Source organism: Athene noctua, chromosome 1, assembly GCF_965140245.1.
Source record: "Athene noctua chromosome 1, bAthNoc1.hap1.1, whole genome shotgun sequence".
NCBI lineage: Eukaryota > Metazoa > Chordata > Aves > Strigiformes > Strigidae > Athene > Athene noctua.
Window position 1 is genome coordinate 227,301,752 of NC_134037.1, and position 6,000 is coordinate 227,307,751.

Consider the following 6,000-nt stretch of genomic DNA (forward strand, 5'->3'; position numbering starts at 1 on the left):
AGATATGACATGGCTATTTAAAAAGGTACATGGGGTAAATGGGGAAAAATTACTTAATATGTTATCTTAAGCATGTTAACTGCGAGTATACAACAATGTGCAATAATGTAACTTAAGAACCTTAACCGTTTGGTCTACTTGAGCACCTCCATTAGGGCACTAGTGAGGCAGAGAACAGACAGAACTAACACACAGGGCAAGATAGCAAAAGCCAGTTTTTGCAGCAGACCTACAGGTTCCCACCTGTGGCTAGATTCATCCTTGTTGCCTTGATCTCCTGCCAACTCCAGACCCAATCAACTTGGTTCAGCAGTGGGCTCACAGGACTCTGGGAGCTGAAACTGTTGACCACACCTGCTAGAAACAGGCAAGAACGGAAACCTGTAACACTCGTCGTGAGTTATGGCATCAAGCACCCCAACCTGGTGTGCTGAAACCAACAGGAGGATGGAGAGTCTGAACACCGGGCTCAAAGGGAGGTCCCCACAAGGACAAGAATGCTGCTTTGGTCTTAATTTTTATTTCATTTTCTGTAGAATGTGCTTTCTTTATTACATTACGTGAAGGTAACTGGTCCTCTTACGGACTGCAAGAGCAGATGATCCTTACCCTGGATCTATAGCCAAAAGTAACTGAGTACTGAAGGTAAAGGGCCTTCAGTTCTGGTCACTGTATTTATAGGAGCGTGCTGGGGTTTCAACAAAAGTGGCTATCTCTCAGTGTCCTGTAATAGGCCAGGTCCTGATTTGATTTGGCTCCAGTCAAAAGGATCAGCTTTCCTGCATGTATTGTTGCACTTCAGCCAAAACACTGTGAATGTGTTCTGCTTTATATGAAGGGGGAGGACAGTAGTTATCACTGTCTTTCTCCTTATCCTTCTTCTAACAGGAACTTCCCTAAATTGTAGACAAAAAGCAAAGACAGCTGCTTATTACGAGTGTTTCACACTGGGAAGGTGTTTGCTGGGGGTGAGGGACCAAGCCTGACCTGTTGTGTCTCAAGGTAATCAAGCAGCTGTCATCTGTTATGGCAGAAGGAATTGATTTTCACAGAGTAAAGAGAAGGGAAAATTACAGAAATAATGGTTTGGGTTTTTTTTTTAATGGGGGAGAGGAAGGAGAGAGGCTTGGAAAGGATCAGGATGAAGGAAAGAGACAAACAGGAGGCACATTTTGAAGCCTGGAAATTGTCAAGAATTATGAAATCTTGGACATAATACCACTACCTATAGCCACAGATGGTAGTTGGGGTGGTGTTCCTCGGAGACATAACTTCCACTAAGGACAAGGGTAACCTTTTTGTCAGGCTATTCTAATTGATTTTGTCATCTGACTGCCCTTTAGTTTGACCACACTCCCCACTTTCTCCTACAGATCACTAAATACATGGCAGGCCATGGTGGTCTTGAAGGTATAGTCCATGCTAGCATTATGTCAGTCACAAAGACAACATCACTGCTGACAAGACAATTACTGAGGCACTGTGGTTGTCAGGATACAGGCATTTATATAGGGCATGATGATGCTATTGCCAGGTCTGTGTGTGGCTGCTTATCAAAATGTGGACAGTTCAGATCTGAAAGTGCAGGTGAACCACTGCAATGATCACTAGGGTATGATGGATCACTACGTACAGCAGAATGTCATCTCATATAATTATGACAGTGGCAGGGCCCCTTGAGGGCCAGCAGAAGGGCTTGTGTTTGACAGTGATTCTGGCACAGCTCAACCTGCTGATCCTCTGGACACTGAATTGGTAAACAGCCAGGGAGCAGAGGATCAAACAGCATATGGCTTTGCAGGCTTTCACCGGGCTGCAGTAAACATCGCAGCCCTGAACAGCTGTGCCTTGTCTCTAACAAGATTACTTTTAAGAGACTGATACCTTCTGGGCTGGATGGAAATCTGGAAATAAGCACACTTCTGTCAGGGTCCTGAGTGCACCAAGAGGCTTTGTAGTCTCTTCCCCCCTCCTTGAGGTTTGGCTGCCCATGCTCCAGTCCAGCTCTGATATGGTGCAGATGTAGCCTTGGATCAGGCTGCTGGAGAAAGAGCTGCATGAGAGGGTGCTATGGGAAGCCTCATGGGGGCCTTCTGCCCTCTTCTTGGGAGCTGCGATGAAGCTCAGGCATCCATCCTTGAGACTTGCCTGAGTTATGCCTGTGCCTGCCCATGTGCTTTGCTGATCCTGAGCCACTGATTTGACTTGATGGCTTGACCTTGCACCTGCTTCATCTCTGCAGACATGTCTAGTAATCTTGAATATTGGCTGACCCTGCTCACCATCATGGTACCTGGTCACGTACTATGCAACTGTGCCTGCCTGGGTGGGATCATTGCCCTACCTGCCTTGCTGTTGCCCTCAGCTCCTGGCTTCCTTCCCTTGTGGGGCAGCCCATGCTTGCTGCTTCCTGAGAGTTCCTATCCCAGAGCTATGAACGTGGTCTGTTATATCAAGAAATTAGTGTGCCATTGGCAGTCAGTTCACGTCTGAAATCAATGCACATAATGTAACTGAACAAAACTCAGTAACAGTGGAGACACTGCTGAAGGCCAGCTGCTATCCATACAGTCACTCAGTGTACAAGACAGCAACAGTGCCCTCAGATAGAAGGAGAGCAGGTACAGAATGCCCGGTCCCCTCTGTAGTCGTCTTTTTCCCTCATGCTTCCTCTGCCTTTCAAGCTCAATTCGTCATATTTTGTCTCAGTGATATTAAGGTCAATTCTAATGGACACTGCTGAGCAAAACTTCTCATGAAGGCTGCATAGTGAAATGGTGGTGTATATACGGAGCGGATTAGTTAGGGAAAGCACTTAAAGGGCCTTCCCAGGCATGCTAAAGGCCTTGTGGAATAGATGTAATGCAAGAGGGCACCTCATACAGTGTCAGGTAGCTCTCAGGGTGACATAAAATACCTGCAGCGTGGGCGTGGATGGAACAACTTAGAGTTGCCCCAGCCTTGAATGTCCCTGTTAAAGCTAAGCCCATTCCTCTAGGGTAGAGCAACAACACCCAGAACACTGAAGATGATGGAAGCCTGTAGATCAACCCATCAGAGCAATACAGGCATAGAAAGCATCATCCTGCATAGTACATGAACAGAATATGACCTTAACTATAAACATAGATTATATTGAAGAGCACAGCTACACAGCAAAGCAATGACTACCTATTATGCAGCAATATGCTTGGCTGTGTAGTAATTTTGTATATTGGCTTAGTTATTATTACTATTAAAAGCCATAAAGTTTTAATTTTGTATGTCCACAGTACCAGAAGACATCATCTCTATCTGAACAGTTTGGGGCATAAATGATCTAGCAATCTATGTCATCACTTGTCTTAATTGCAAAGTGGGAGAAAAAGACCAAAAAAATAAATATCTTTTTTCTCATGGAAATCTAAAAAGATTATTTTTGGATTATAAAAGATTTACTCTGTTGTTTTCCTCAAGTGCTGTCATATGTTTGTGCTTGAGGAAAAGCAAGTTATTGGAAATCTATGCCAGGCTCCAGCTAAGCAGTTGACTTCCTATCCATGATTGAATACACACTAAACAGGCAATAATGTTTCTGTGTTATTTCCTGGCAGTGAAAATATACTGTTCATGCATCTTTCCTATTCAGATGCGGCAGCTTTTGCCTACTGCTGCTTTTCCCCTGTAGTCTGCAGGCCCAAACCAGTGCAGTTTGGAAAAACAACTAAATTTCTTAAGAACTTTCAAGAAGCGGCAAAATCATCACTTCTAACAATTCAGTGCAATAACTGGGCATGCTATTTGCTGTCCTTCACTTATGAATGATTCAGTTCCTTTCTCTTCTGATTCTGTTTTATTTATGTATCTTTTCTGTCTTTGTTGATTTTAGTTATTATTTTCTCCTCAGTGCTCCTTGATTCCTTCCTGTTAGCAAAACACAAGAAACCAAAAGAATGTGAAATAATCATCTGATCTTCATAGCAGGTTTTTAATCTCCTTTCATTAGAGAACTGGTCCTTATATTCTGAGTAGCTGCACAATTATGAAGGGAACTACAGAATTAGAGAGTCATCCTTAAAGTAACCTTACATATTTTAAGTTATTAAAAGCAACGTATTCATTCTTTTTCCAATTATACGTTTCAGCTAACTTATAGGTTAAATTCTGCTGTTCTCAAAGATAAAGAATGAAAAGAAATAGAAATCCTAGAGCCCTGAGCAACTTCTCATTATTTGCAAGTATACACTTTGAACTTCCCCAGCTTGGATATTTAACCTGAGTGCCTAAGATGTTTCAAATGGAGTCCATACAACAATGGGGCATAAGAGCAAAGGGAAGAGCTTCAGAGACCAAAAAAGCTGCATAGCCCCAAATCCACAAGTGAGCTCTCATTGCCACAATTGTTTGAAAAGCTGTAATTCCTTTAATTCAGTACAAAAGCATACGTTCACTTTTTCCACAGCCTACCAAAAATCCTGATTCAGTTCAGAAGCAAATATACATGCTAATTCAGCAACTACTCTATGCGGAATCCAACAGTTGAGAGCCTGGGGGACACAAATACGCTCCAGAAAGCACAGAGCTGTCTGGCAAACAAGTGAACCATTGAGAACTGGCACTCATCATGAAAAATGAGCAAAAGGAGGGGGAAGAGAGAAATGAGAGGTCAGAAGAAAAAGCTCTAGAGGAAGACAATAAAATACTGAGAGAATAAAGAAAAGATGGCAACAGCTGGGCCACAGCCTAGAGCAACAATTTGGGCTACCTGTGTCAACTGGAATTCAGACCAGACCAAAAAAAAAAAAAAAAAAGATGCAGCGAATTAAAATAATTTCTTATCATGAAATATATCAAGTAATGCTGCTTGTAAGAAAACCAAAGTAAATACAACATAAAAATGTACAGAGAGGTCATTAAGGACTCCCTTTTTTCTTCTCATATAAATGCCTTTTGGCATGGAGGGCAAATAAAGATTTTATAAGTTTATATTTTTCTCTCATCTAGCCACAAAATCAGAAATAATTAGTCCTCTATATCCCTCTATAAAAGGGATCCACCCTCTATAAAATTCACTGAGGCATTCCTTTAATTATGTTTACATATGCTTATGCTTTTGGGGCTACTGTGTGAACAAGGTGCCCAGCTGAAAAAAAGGGAATTGGAGAGAAGAGGTGCTGAGGTTTTTACTTTAAAGTGGATCTCTTTTCCAATATGATTCACATTACAGTCCTGCAGCACCTGTGTTGACATAGGGGTAGAAATTAATTAAGTCAGCACTGATGCTGGAGACAGTATATCATCAGATCATTGCCTCTCTGGAAAAAACCAAACCCATTATTTGTGGAGCAGTGTAGCTTCAAATTAGAGGTGTGAGGAGAACACATAACTGAGGGGCATATGAAAGGCAAATGTGAGAAGGACAGGAGATTGTGTGGGAAAATAATATGGAAAACAACAGAGGAATTGAAAGAAGAGAGGTAAAATGTGGTGGCAACACCTTGACCAACTAGCTGACCATTTTTATAGAGCCTAATTAAAACTTCAAAGTTTTTATTGGGTTTGTCTATATTCAGATTTTCTGCAATTACTGCTGTCTCAGTTTTACACCAGCATATACACAAGCATGGGATAACACACTTTTGCTGCTAAAAATGTTGTTTCCCATCAAAGCACAAAAAGCAAAGCAGCAGAGCAGAATCTACCAGCAGTTTAGCTGTTCCAGTGCTCGAAACCACGTTTGCTTAGCCCTATAAACAGGGTGGCCTGCTGTTAACAAATACTGCCTGAAGCAAAACACTAAACAACCTAAAAGAACCTTTTATATCTATTTTACATATTTATTTCCAAGCATTTCCTAACAGCCCCTGTTAATGCATTAAGGTGCCCTATCCTTACTGGCTGCACAAATCAGTCTCTCACACTGACGCCAGCAGTATTACCATGGTTACATTATTGGAGTGGCTTAACCTGGCAGGTGGCTTAGCAAAATACCTAGTGCTGAAACAATCCTAGCACACAATC